Source organism: Euprymna scolopes, chromosome 46 (assembly GCF_053919585.1).
Source record: "Euprymna scolopes isolate OS-2025 chromosome 46, ASM5391958v1, whole genome shotgun sequence".
NCBI lineage: Eukaryota > Metazoa > Mollusca > Cephalopoda > Sepiida > Sepiolidae > Euprymna > Euprymna scolopes.
Window position 1 is genome coordinate 174,609,739 of NC_136527.1, and position 14,115 is coordinate 174,623,853.

Consider the following 14,115-nt stretch of genomic DNA (forward strand, 5'->3'; position numbering starts at 1 on the left):
AATAGTGAATTTTTCTTAAAGTGTAAAAAGAAAAACTTACCTTTCATTCTTGGAATTCAATTAAAAAAAAAATCCCGTATGAATTCGTTTTTTTTTTCTTTGTTCAAAACATAAAATGTGTTTTGTTTATGATTTCTTTAGTAAATTGATAAAACTTTTGTTTTGTGTGTCCAATTCATTAAGAAACAAAATATATGAAAATATAAAAGAATAAAAATTAAAAGATAAAAGACATAATTTAACATAAAACTATTAAAAGAGAAAATCGATTTCTAATGAACAATGAATTCAGGTTATCGAATCACGGTGTAATCATTAATTTGTTCCTCGTATAAAAAATGTCTGTTCATTAGTTAAATGTGTCGAATTGTATTCCTGTCAATTCAAAATTAGTTGTCCATTCTTAATACAATATATACAAAGAATAAAAAAAAAACACAACACGATTTAAATATAAAATCATTTAAAGAGAGAATAACTGTTAAAAACAATGATTTCAGGTCACCGTAAACAGGTGTAATCATTATTTCGTTCCTTGTGTAAAAATAAGAAAATAAACAAATGTGTTCCTATCAAGTTTAGATTATGTCAATGCTTAAGGCTTGTTACGATTTCTTATCTGAATTTCAAAAAAAAAAAAAGAAAAAAAAGTTGTAACTACAGTTTATCGCTGAAACTGGAGACGCCATTTTATTTCCGCGCACCTGTCGTTCAAATCCAAGTGAGAAATCATTATTTTCAACTATGACTGAAGATAGAAATAAAAAAAAAAGATAAAAATTAAAGTAGATATTAATTAATTCCGGAAAGAACTTTGAAAAAAAGTAAATAAAGAAAGTGAAATAGAACATATATCCGTAAGTGTTTAATTGGAAATGTTTTGATTTAATTGATGAAAACGGGAAAGTTTATACACACACACACACACACACACACACATATATATATATATATACACACATATATATATATATATATATATATATATATATATATATATACATATATATATACATATATATATACATATGTATATATACACAGACACACACAGACACACACACATATCTATACACACACACACACACACACATATATATATATATATATATATATATATATATATATATATATATATATTAAAAACTGAAATTGAAAATGACATATTCATAATTGGATTGTCTAAACTGGGCGAGCGCCATTTAGTGTATAAAAATTTATCAAAATAGTAAAAACATTTATTGAAAAGCTTGCGTAAGAAAATATAATTTTAATAAAACAATTTTGTAATGAAAGCAACATTGGATTTTTATAAAATAGTTTGTTGTTGCTGTAGATTTTTTTTTTTAGAACAAATAAATAATTTTAATGATTTTTTTGAATTAAAGCAACTTTGAAGAGTCAACAACAAATTAGTCTAAATGAAACCGAAAAATCATTATTTAGTTTATTTTTGTGATTTATTTCATGCTTCGGTCATAGTTTAAAATACTGATTTCTCCCTTGGATTTCCACGACAAGTGCGCGAATTAAAGTGGCGTCTCCAGTTTCGGTTATAAAGTGTAGAAGTACCAAATAAAAAAAATATAAAGATTAAACAATCAGGTTTATTTATTATTTAATCGGAATTCATTATTGAGATGAGTATTATCTTATTTATTAATTTATTTATTGCGGACTTATTTATCCTCAACTTATTTAGTTGTTGTTTCACGACGTTTCGGCCAACTAGGAAGAAAGTAATTGCTGGGGATGTCGTTAGGAGATTCCAAGTTCTTATCCCATCGCGGTTACCACCTGGCGAAGGCCAGGGGAATAGTTGGCTGAAACGTCGCGAAACAAGGAAAAAAGATGAAGATAATAGTCCGCAAGAAATAAATTAATAAATCAGGTTTATATTTTAAAACCGAGCAATCAAATGGGCATAACTCCCTAAAGAGTTATTTACTCATTTATAAGGAACAAAAATTATATGAGCCACAAAATTGGAAACTGCGAACGATTGCATGCCTCATTGACCATGAATTGGGTGCACATTTTACGTAAAATTTATATAGGAAACTGATACTTTAAAATTTAAAATATTATTATTTTGTAAACAATAATTTCAAGTTAATTTCAAGTTTGATGATTTCTTATCTTATTATTACTATTTAGGTAAAAGTACAGAATAATCAGACCACACTAATCTCACCGCATGATAAGAATGGCATTCGAAATAATATCGCTATGATTTTTACACGGTACAATAAGTACATATGTACCGTTATTGAATAGAATTTTTCTAAAATGTAAAACAAACTTAACTTTCATGGCAACACTTGAGTTTAGGTGGCAAAATACCCTCGAACCCTCAATCACATAAAAAGAACCGAATTCTCTAATCACTGTTATATTACTATGCCAACAATATTTAAACAATGACATCGGTATTTCAGAAGTTAACAATTTTAAATAAGCAGTCATGCGCAATATTATCACGTTCCACGTATATTATATTTGTATATATGTTAAACCCTTTTCACATAAATTTATATTCGTTTTACATTAATATGTGTGTTTGGTCACGATGCTAAAAATGTAATGTACACTTGTTAAGCGGTATATATACAAAACCTGTCTCAATACCTTACAAAACGGTGTTTGTAAACTCGAAGTGACAACTTTAAAACTAAAAGCTCAAATACATTTCTTTTCGCATAAAGTTATATTTGTACAAACCTTTTTCTACATTAATATTTATACTACGTTGTCACCTTTCATATATGTGTTTGTGTAATATAAAGAAAAGTTCGTTTGTGCCAATTCTAAATTAATAGGGTAGACTTGACTTTAAACAACCTAATCTTTCTCAATGGCTCGTGATCATTTAAATGTCTACTTTTTTTTATTTATTTTACTTCAGTAAGTATTAAGAGATCAAGGGGCTCCCTCCTGGAGCTAACACTTGATTCTGTTATGATTTAAATTTATATCCGAGGGCTCTTTTAAGAATAGATGCTGTTCCCTTTATGGCTGCTATTTGTATTTCGTTACAGCTTGGTCTTCCAGGGATTGCTTCTAAGTATTTATGAAGATTCTTTTTTATTAACACAGTTGCTCCTATCACAACCGGTATAATGTTTATTTCTTTCAGAGACCATGTCGTTTTTAGATCATTTTTTAGGTCCTGATATTTTGTTATTTTTTCCCGTTCAGCTCTGTTAAGGCCAAAATCATTGGGACTGTAACATCGATAATGAGCGCAGTTCTTTCAGGCTTATTCCATATTACAATATCTGGCTTGATGGCCTTGTCTTTTATGTATCTCCCCGCCTGTATGTCTTTGTCATAGAACACGGTCACTTTTCCATTTGATGTTATTGGTGGTGGTTCATGTTCCCAGATGTTTGTCGCTCTGTCAAGCTGCATCTCTCCACAGATTTTCCAATGAAGCTACTTACATACTTTGTCGTGGCGGGCAGTGTAGAGGCCATCTGCCAATAAGATTGGGCATGCAGACATTAGGTGGCTTGGGCTCTCAATAGCTGAGTGGCAAAACCGGCATTGGCCATTTGCTTGTAGGCCAGCCATTTTTTTTAATCCATTTGTGAGTAAGCCTTGGTCTTGACTGGCTACAATGAGTCTTTCCTCATCAAATGGAAGTCTCCCGCTCTTCAGCCATTGGAGTGAAGCATCCTTGTCTATATATTCTTGTTTAAGCTCTTCCAGAAACTTTCCTGCTCTTTTATGTTGTTCCCCTCCTTGCTTTCTTGTGTCTATTTCGATTTCGGTGTATTTCTTTCTCTTTTTTCTTGCAATCTGTGTTGCTGGATTATCATATACCTCGGCAGTATTTTCCAGTATGACACCCCCAAAGTTTTCGGCAAGCTTCGTGACTGAGGTTTGTTGAGGTAGACGTTCATGGTGGTCCCTCACTATTTCTATTGTCATATCTGTTGAGCTTTTAATATACTGCCCCATGCTTACTATGGTGGCTCGATATGCATGGTTTATTTCAGTGAGACCGAGGCCACCCTCTCTTCGTGGAAGGTATATCCTGTCCATACATTGATTTCGGTATATTATTTTATGCAAGGTTAGGAGTTTCCTGGTCTTTGTATCTAGCCTATTGATACTGTATTGGGGCCAGGCAATAATACCAAACCCATATGTGATGACAGGGATTGCAAGTTGATTTATGGCAGTTATTTTGTTTTTCGGGCTTAATTCGGATTTGAGGATCTTTTTAAGGCGTTATGTGTATTCTTGTTCCACCTTTTGTCTCATTTTTTCATGCTCCACAGTTACATTTTCCTCTATACTGAGGTACTTATATGTGGCATCCTCTCCTAGGTCTTCAATCAAGCCATCATTGAACTGAATATTTTCGGATGTCGTCTTTTTTCCTTTTTTTATTGTGCATTTGGCACATTTGTCAAATCCAAACTCCATGCAGACATCCTCTGTAAAAGTCTTTACATTTTCAATCAGAGAGACAAGCTGTTTTTCTGTCTCTGCATAGAGTTTGAGATCGTCCATAAAAAGTAGATGATTTACTCTTTTACTTTTTTCATTTTCCTTCCCCTACTAAGACTGTACCCAGCATCACATTTTTTGAGGAGCTTGCTGAGTGGGTCAATAGTAAGGCAGAAAAGCAATGATGACAGGCTATCACCTTGAAATATACCTCGCTGGACACTGAGATTTGAAGTTTGTATTGTCCCTTCCATGTGGTGTAGAGCCATTGATGTTTGCCACATGGTCATTTGTTTTTTAAGGAATGTCCTTATGCCTTCATCAACATTATATATCTCAAACATCGCAGTATCCAAGAGTGAGGCACACTATCAAATGCCTTCTTATAGTCTATCCAAGCCATTGATAAGTTTCTTTGACGCTTTTTGCAGTCCTCCAGGATGGTTTTGTTGCCGAGCAGTTGGTCCTTTGTACCAAGTTTTTTCCTGGTGCATCCCTTTTGTTCGTTTTCAAGGTACTCACCCTCGGTCAGGTGTTGATAGATTGCATCTGCAATCATTCCTGTAAGCCACTTGTATGTGGTTGAGAGGCAGCAGATAGGCCTGTATTTATTGAGCAATTGAGTCTCTTGGTTCTTGGGTACCAGAGTCGTTTTACCAAGAGTTAACCATTCTGGTGGATCTTCCTCACCGCTTGTGTTTTCATATGTGTAACTAAATGTGATTTTACAGAAAAAGAACGTTTACATTGTTCACAAGAATATAACTTTTCGCTTTTTTTTATTTATTTTACTTCAGTAAGTATTAAGAGATCAAGGGGCTCCCTCCTGGAGCTAACACTTGATTCTGTTATGATTTAAATTTATATCCGAGGGCTCTTTAAAGAATAGATGATGTTCCCTTTATGGCTGCTATTTGTATTTCGTTACAGCTTGGTCTTCCAGGGATTGCTTCTAAGTATTTATGAAGATTCTTTTTTATTAATCCAGTTGCTCCTATCACAACCGGTATAATGTTTATTTCTTTCAGAGACCATGTCGTTTTTAGATCATTTTTAGGTCCTGATATTTTGTTATTTTTTCCCGTTCAGCTCTGTTAAGGCCAAAATCATTGGGACTGTAACATCGATAATGAGCGCAGTTCTTTCAGGCTTGTTCCATATTACAATATCTGGCTTGATGGCCTTGTCTTTTATGTATCTCCCCGCCTGTATGTCTTTGTCATAGAACACGGTCACATTTCCATTTCGCCAGTGTGTGTTTTCATATGTGTAACTAAATGTGATTTTACAGAAAAAGAACGTTTACATTGTTCACAGGAATAGTGTGTGTTTTCATATGTGTAACTAAATGTGATTTTACAGAAAAAGAACGTTTACATTGTTCACAAGAATATGGCGTTTCGCTCTCTATTTTTTACATTTTTCTCATCATTTTGTTTAAGCCAGGGATGGGGCATCCTACCAGATGCCAAACATACACCTGCTGTTTTAGACACTCCAACTGAGAGATCTTTTTAAGATTCTAACCGTCCCTTTAAGTGCAATTGTTTGAATCTCCTTTGCACTTGGTTTACCTGGTATATTTGTAAGATAGTTTGTAAAATTCTTTTTCATAAGTCCGGTTGCTCCTATAATTACTGGAATGATAGAGATCTTCTTAAGGTTCCAGTTTCTTTTCATGTCATACATAAGACCCTGGTATTTAGTAATCTTTTCCCTCTCAGCTCTGTTTAACCCAGCATCATTCGGGACACTAACTTCCACCAAAGTTGCTTCCTTCTCCTTCTTGTCCTATATTACAATGTCGGGTTTTATAGCTCCGTTTTCTAGGTATGTGGCTGTAGGGATTGCATAGTCATAGTGGATGGTATATGACTTGTTTCCGACTGTTCTTTCGGGTATATGTTCCCATGACTTCTTACTGCATTCGATATTTAAATTATTGCAGATCGTCCAGTGGAGATATTTGCATACTTCATTGTGTCGCATTGTATAGTAGCCGTCCCCTAGCAGAACCTTACAGCTAGAAATCAGGTGGCTCACACTCTCTACTTCTGTGTGGCAGAACCTGCATTTGTTGTCTTTGCTGAGACCACTCATTTTTTTAAACGCATTGGTCATCAAGCCTTGATCTTGGGCAGCTATTATATACTTCTCCTGGTCATAGTGGAGCGATCCATCCTTTAGCCAGCTTATAGACCCTTCCTTATCAATATAGTCTTGGTTATATTCGTCCAGAAAATACTTGGCCCGTTGTTGGTTGGCCCATTCTTCAACTTTCTTGTCATGGAAAGCTTTAGTGTATTTCTGGCGACTTTTTCTGGCTATTTCAGTCGCAGGTATCTTTTCTGTTTCTGTCTCACTTGTAAGACAGTCTTCCCCAAAATGTTTGGCCAGTTTTGTGATGGATGTTGTTCTACTGGCTCTTGATTCCTGATGTTGGTGTACCATCTTGAGAGTTGGGTTTTTAGAGCTCATCAGATATTGTCCGGTGCTCACAATAGTTGCACGATGTTGATGGTCAATCTCCGAGAGCCCCATACCTCCTTTCCATCTGGGCAGATACATTCTAGACAGACACTGGTTTCTGTATATTACTTTATACATTGTCAGCATTTTACGTGTCTTAGTGTCTAGTCTATTTATGTCTTTTTGTGGCCAGTCGACAATACCAAAACTGTATGTTACCACTGGCATGGCTAGTTGGTTAATGGCAGTTATTTTGTTTCTGGCTGTGAGTTCTGTTTTGCATATCTTCTTGACTCGGCGTATGTACTCACTTCCAATTTTGTTTCTCATCTTGGCATGCTGGATGGTATCATTCTCTTCTATTCCAAGGTATTTGTATCCTTCCTGCCCTTCTAGGTCCTTGATGGTGGTATATTCATCAAGCTGTATATTTTCAGTTTCGATCTTCTTCCCAGATTTGATGGAGCACTTGGCACATTTGTCCAGTCCAAATTTCATGCCAATATCTCTGGAGAAGTTATGTACGACTTGCAAGAGTTCATTTAAGTCGGCATCAGAACTGGCATACAGCTTGAGGTCATCCATGAAGAGCAGGTGGTTAATTCGTTTGTTTGGGTCTTGTCGGCGGTCCTGGCTTAGATTGTAAGCACATTTGTTTTTGTTTAAAAGTTTGCTTAACGGATCTATTGCCAAGCAGAAGAGTAAAGGGGATAAACTATCTCCTTGGAAGATTCCTCGCCTGATGTTTACGTCCGTGACCCTTATATTTCCTTTTGTGTGGCTTAATGTCATGTTTGTTTGCCACATTTTCATTTGTGTAGCTATGGCCTGTTTGATTATCGGGTGTATCTTATATAGCTCTAGACAGCGTAGAAGCCACGTGTGTGGTACACTGTCATAAGCCTTCTGATAATCAATCCAAGCCATACTTAAATTTCGCTGTCTCTTCCTACAGTCTTCCAAGATAGTTTTATTTGTTATGAGCTGGTCTTTGGTACCTAGACAGTTCCTCCTACAGCCTGCTTGTTCTTTTTCAAGATATGTGGCGCAGGAGAGGTGTTGGTATATACTGTCCGCAACAAGGCCAGTGAAGAGTTTGTAGGTGGTAGTGAGACAGCAAATGGGCCTGTATTTATTAGGGCGTTGCGTTTCTTTTGTCTTTGCTATGAGGGTTGTATCTCCTCTTAATAGCCATTCTGGTGTGGTTTCTTCACCGCTCAATATTCTGTTGAAACAACTGCTATAATGGCCATGTAATGATGTTAGTTGTTTCAGCCAGAAATTGGGGAGATTGTCTATGCCAGGCTTTTTATAATTTGAGACGCCATTTAGCTTCGTTTTTATAGTGCCAGCTGTTATTTTTGGCTCCGGCATCTCTGGCTTATTTTCTAGGCTCCTCTCAATGGTATGGATCCATTGAGCCTCTTTGTTATGGGTGATCTCGTTCTCAAAGTGAGGCCTCCAATAATCCTCCAGCTCTTGCATTTTGGGCGGGTTATTCACCGTTATAGTGTCCCTTATTAGGTTACGGTAAAATAACCGAGCATTCTGCTTAAATGTTTTGTTTTCATGCTTTGCCCTATTCTTGCTTTCTCTTTTCTTAATGCGTTTGGAAAGTGCTGGGATTTTTCCTTCTAATTCTCTAGCTACGTTTTGTAGCTGTCCTGCTTTTGTACCATATTTCCTGCTGAGTTTGCCAATGATGTTCTTCAGTCGTCCCTGTACAGCAGGGGCGGCTAGGAATTGTTTAATCTGGGGCAATTCCCTTCGGCACAGGTTTAGCTGGTTTTGGATCTTTTGTTTCCAGCGTGGTATTTTGTCTTTTGCCTCTGGTTCCCGTTGTTTTTGGAATGTTGGCATTACTTTCCTTACAATGTAGAGTCCTGATTCATAAGACACCTGATTTAACTCAGTCAGGGTTGTGCTATATGGCACTAGTCTCTTGAGAGCAACATTAACCCTTTTTATTGCTACCTTTGTTGCTCTCGTGGTTGTTATTTTAGGCAGCATTTGTCTTTCCTGAAGTCCCATCCGTTGGACCTCCTCAATGGTCTTACATAGTTCTTCTTCCAAGACTAACTGGTCATCATCCACCTCGGGCATTTCCTGAGGGAGTGTTGCTGGTGTTTGTGGTATTTCACTTGTCAGCATTGGTGCCGAAGAATCAAGGTCCAGTGTGGGACTATTTGTTGTTCTTTCATTTCCATTCGTAGATATGGGTAGGTTATTGTGTGGTATTTCTATGGGGTTTTGAAGTGGGTTCTGGTTTGTTTTAATGAGGGATGCGACTTCTGTTTTTAGATGTCTTATTTCTTCCTCATTCATCACCTTTAGGCTATTGTATCTTTGTGACCTAATTTTTGGAGATGGGACATTCCGTTTGCCTGGACAGAAATGGAAGAATATTTCCCTCCAAGTCTCTGTCCTTTGTTTTTGTTTGGAATATTTTGCCTGAGCATATTCCATTGCCCACATCAGTATCCACTTTTCTTCCCAGGTCCATCTTGACTCCATTCTTCGAATGTTTTCCTCTTCCATAATAGGAATGTAGTCTTTTTCTGCCTCCTTTAGAGATGCAGTCTTAATTTCATTTTGCTCTTCCTCTGATACATAGTTTCCTATCTGCGAAATAAGTGATCGCAGGCGGGCAATAGGTGTAGATTTTTTCTCTTCAGGTAGGTTAGTATCTTTTATTTTCTCGGTAAGAATGTCAGTGGATGTTTTGCTCAACTTTTCGAACTTCGAGTAGTGGTAGCAAAAAAGTAGCACCTTCTTTTCTGCAACAGACCACGGCTGACCTTTTAAGCCTCTTGTGTTTTTCTTTCTTCTTGTTGCTGAATTTGATGTTTGGGGGGCAGGACCTCTGTTATCAAGGCCTGATGGCGACCCTGGTTATCCTCTGTCATGGTTGGAGAGCCACTTCCAGAGTTCGGAAGGTTTACACCATTGTTTGCATCTTCCCGCCTGGCGTATGAACGGGTTGAAGGGCCCTTTTTCTCCTGGGTGCCGACCTGCCAGTATGAGTTTTTATTTTCTTTCATATGTTGTTTTGATTTCCCCATTGTCCACGGCTTTTTATTTCTTATTCAAAGCTGCCCTTTATTGCTAAAGGGGGTGCCCCCGTCTACAAACTGAGGGACGTGCTGGATGGCTTGAGGAGATAGCACACCATTTCTTTGAATATTTAGTCAGGGTTTACTTCCAATGAAGTGTCCTCATATCAGAATTTCTGACAAACCCCTGTACAGAGAGACCTTAGGCACTCGAGGATAGTGTCTAGTAGGCATTCGTTTCGCCAGTGGGTGTTCTCATATGAGTAACTAAATTTGATTTTAGAGAAAAAGGACGTTTGCATTGTTCACAAGAATATGGCTTTTCGCCAGTGTGTGTTCTCATATGTGTAACTAAATGTGAGTTTTGAGAAAAAGAACGTTTACATTGTTCACAAGAATATGGCTTTTCGCCAGTGTGTGTTCTCATATGTTTAACTAAATATGATTTTACAGAAAAAGAACGTTTACATTGTTCACAAGAATATGGCTTTTCGCCAGTGTGTGTTCTCATATGAGAAACTAAATTTGATTTTAGAGCAAAAGAAAGTTTACATTGTTCACAAGAATATGGCTTTTCGCCAGTGTGTGTTCTCATATGAGTAACTAAATGTGATTTTTGAGAAAAAGAATGTTTACATTGTTTACAAGAATATGGCTTTTCGCCAGTGTGTGTTCTCATATGTGTAACTAAATTTGATTTTACAGAAAAAGAAAGTTTACAGTGTTCACAAGAATATGGCTTTTCGCCAGTGTGTGTTCTCATATGAGTAACTAAATGTGATTTTACAGAAAAAGAAAGTTTACATTGTTCACAAGAATATGGCTTTTCGCCAGTGTGTGTTCTCATATGTGTAACTAAATTTGATTTTACAGAAAAAGTATGTTCACATTGTTCACAAGAATATGGCTTTTCGCCAGTGTGTGTTCTCATATGAGTAACTAAATGTGATTTTACAGAAAAAGAAAGTTTACATTGTTCACAAGAATATGGCTTTTCGCCAGTGTGTGTTCTCATATGAGTAACTAAATTTAATTTTATAGAAAAAGAATGTTCACATTGTTCACAAGAATATGGCTTTTCGCCACTGTGTGTTCTCATATGTGTAACTAAATGTGATTTTTGAGAAAAACAATGTTTACATTGTTCACAAGAATATGGCTTTTTACTAGTATGAGTCTTCATATGTCTTGATAACTTTTGTTTCTCATGACAAACAAAGTCACACAATTCACAAGAATATGACGTTTCCTCAGTGTGGCATATCATATGTCGCATTAGAATTTTTTTCTTAGAAAAAAATAATCCACATATTGTACAAGAAGGGGTTTCTCTTGTACGACTCATAATATGTCGCACTAAATGTCTTTTTGAGTAGAAGTATATTCACACACTGAACAAAGATATGGTTTATATTTAACGTATACGTGTATGTTTATGTAGTTATGATTTTGTGAAACACGAATAGCAAGATAATTATGAACGATTATACAGATTTTTTCTGAAATATTAGAATCCGAGATATTTTTGCATTTTTAGATGTTTTAAAAGATTTGTTCTCAAGATTTGATAAATATTAGAATTTGCGATATTTTTGCAACAGATGTCAGTTTAAATGTTTCCCCCAGAACTATATAATCTTCTCTGTATTAAATGGAAATATTGGCTCTTTTAGATTTCATACAAGCGTTCTAGCAGGAACATCTGCAAAGGAAAAAATATTAAATTATTTTTTATTTAGTGTCAACATTTATTTTTAAGCGATTTATCTTAAAATATTTTTTTTTGTCACGTTACGAAATTCGCGTGTCTTTTAGTCGATTTTTAATAAAAAATAACTTAAAGATTTCGCTTTTATATTGCTACAATAATAACTATGTATCAGTATTAAAGATATTTATCAATCATAACTATGATGAATATCTTTATTATTGATCCAATCATAACTATGATGAGTATAACTTTTATACTGATACAAATCATAACTATGGTGAGTATTTTTTTATATCGATACAATCATAACTATGATGAATATCTTTTATATTGATACAATCATAACTATGATGAATATCTTTTATATCGATACAATCATAACTATGATGAATATCTTTTATATTGATACAATCATAACTATGATGAATATCTTTTATATTGATACAATCATAACTTTGATGAGTATCTTTTATATTGATACAATCATAACTATGATGAATATCTTTTATATCGATACAATCATAACTATGATGAATATCTTTTATATTGATACAATCATAACTATGATGAATATCTTTTATATTGATACAATCATAACTATGATGAATATCTTTCATATCGAGACAATCATAACTATGATTATTATCTCCGTTATTTTCGTCCAAATTGGAAATATTTTAACATTTTAATAATATTCAAATATAAACGTATAATTCCACTGATTTATGAATTCTTTAGTAAGGGCAAAGTGAGTAAATGCTAACAAAACAAGATTGAATTATAATATTGTAATATAATTATAATATTGTAATAGATTAAATATAATGTAATAGATTGAAATATAATTTTATATTATATTAGCTATAACCGGCCACGCGTTGATGTGGCTCAATTTGGCGCAATTGAAAATTTCCAAAATGATGAAATGCATGTTTTTTTATAAATTTGAGTTCCCATTTCTATGGGCACACAGTTTTTGTTGTTCCATTTTATTTGTTGATATTGAGATTTTCTGGTTTGGTGACTTTTGAACATGTAACATAAATTGTCCATACGAAAAAACAGTGAGTGCATAGCTGTAAGCCACACAATTGTAAAGATTGTTCCCTGAGCTTTGTTGATGGTTATTGCAAATGAAACTAAAATTGATTGAAAAGTGCAATTCCCTAAACTGTAACGTTTTATCCGGTGGAATCATAGGAATGCGTGGAATAAAGATATATTCACCTGTGAAATATCCTGTTAAGATTGTGGTTTCTATGATATTGTTTGTTAAGTTTTTTACTGCAAGCCATGCACCATTGCAAAGTTTGGATTTGTTTTTGGTTTATATTTTGTATTATTAAACAAAACAAATTAAATCGTGTTAACAAGTGAAAAATTTCCGCCATCTTCTTCAAATCAAGACGGAAAATTATCCCCCCTTTTGAGCTTACAACAGTTTTCATCCAAATCTATTTTCTATTTTCTTTTAATAAATAATATTCTACCGTATCGATTGTCGTAATTTCTTAAATATAATCATTAGCAGTGTCAGATGTGCCAATAAGAATGAATGATAAAAATCTGAATAATTAGACTCAATATCTTTCGAAGCTTAAAACTACTTGAAAAATGTAATTTAAACCCTTTTCTTTTCAATAAAAGGAGCATATACCCAATTTTAAAATAATACAAGTTTCAATAGAAAAATTTTAAAATGATACAAGTTTCAATAGAAAAATTTTAAAATAATACAAGTTTCAATAGAAAAATTTTAAAATAATACAAGTTTCAATAGAAAAATTTTAAAATAATACAAGTTTCAATAGAAAAATGCGCAATATTTTCTTAAAAATCGGTTTTATTTAAAAAGATTTCAAGAAATTCAATAAATTTTAATTAACTCCAAATATAATATATATAATTACAAAAATCACTTACCTATAAAAAATACTAATCAATGTGTGCTTCCATTCTTTATTGTTAAGAATTTATCCATATTTGTATTTTATATTCCATGTACTTTTTAAATAAAAGGATTTTTAGCGAGCATGTGAAAAGACCGCGATTTAAAAATCTAATAACAGGTGGTCACTGAGCGGAGCTGCCTCCCTTTCTTTCAGTTGTCAAATTCGGAGCCCCAAAAGCGCCATAATTAATTATTTCAATAACGTAAAAACAAAACATTCGACCAAATATATTTCCCAGTAGTAACTATACAAAGAAAAACATTTGAATTGCTGATATGTGTCTTATCTCTCCTTTAAGTTTTGACATGTGTTTCCTGTCAACAATCCAATTAGTCAACTATGGGTCACCGTATGAAAAATGATCATATCAAAGTTTACTTTAAAAATGATCACTCATCAAACGTTACTTTAAAAAAAAACTGCCGACATATTTTCCATTCTTTTTATTCTCTTCCAGAATTACATGAATTTT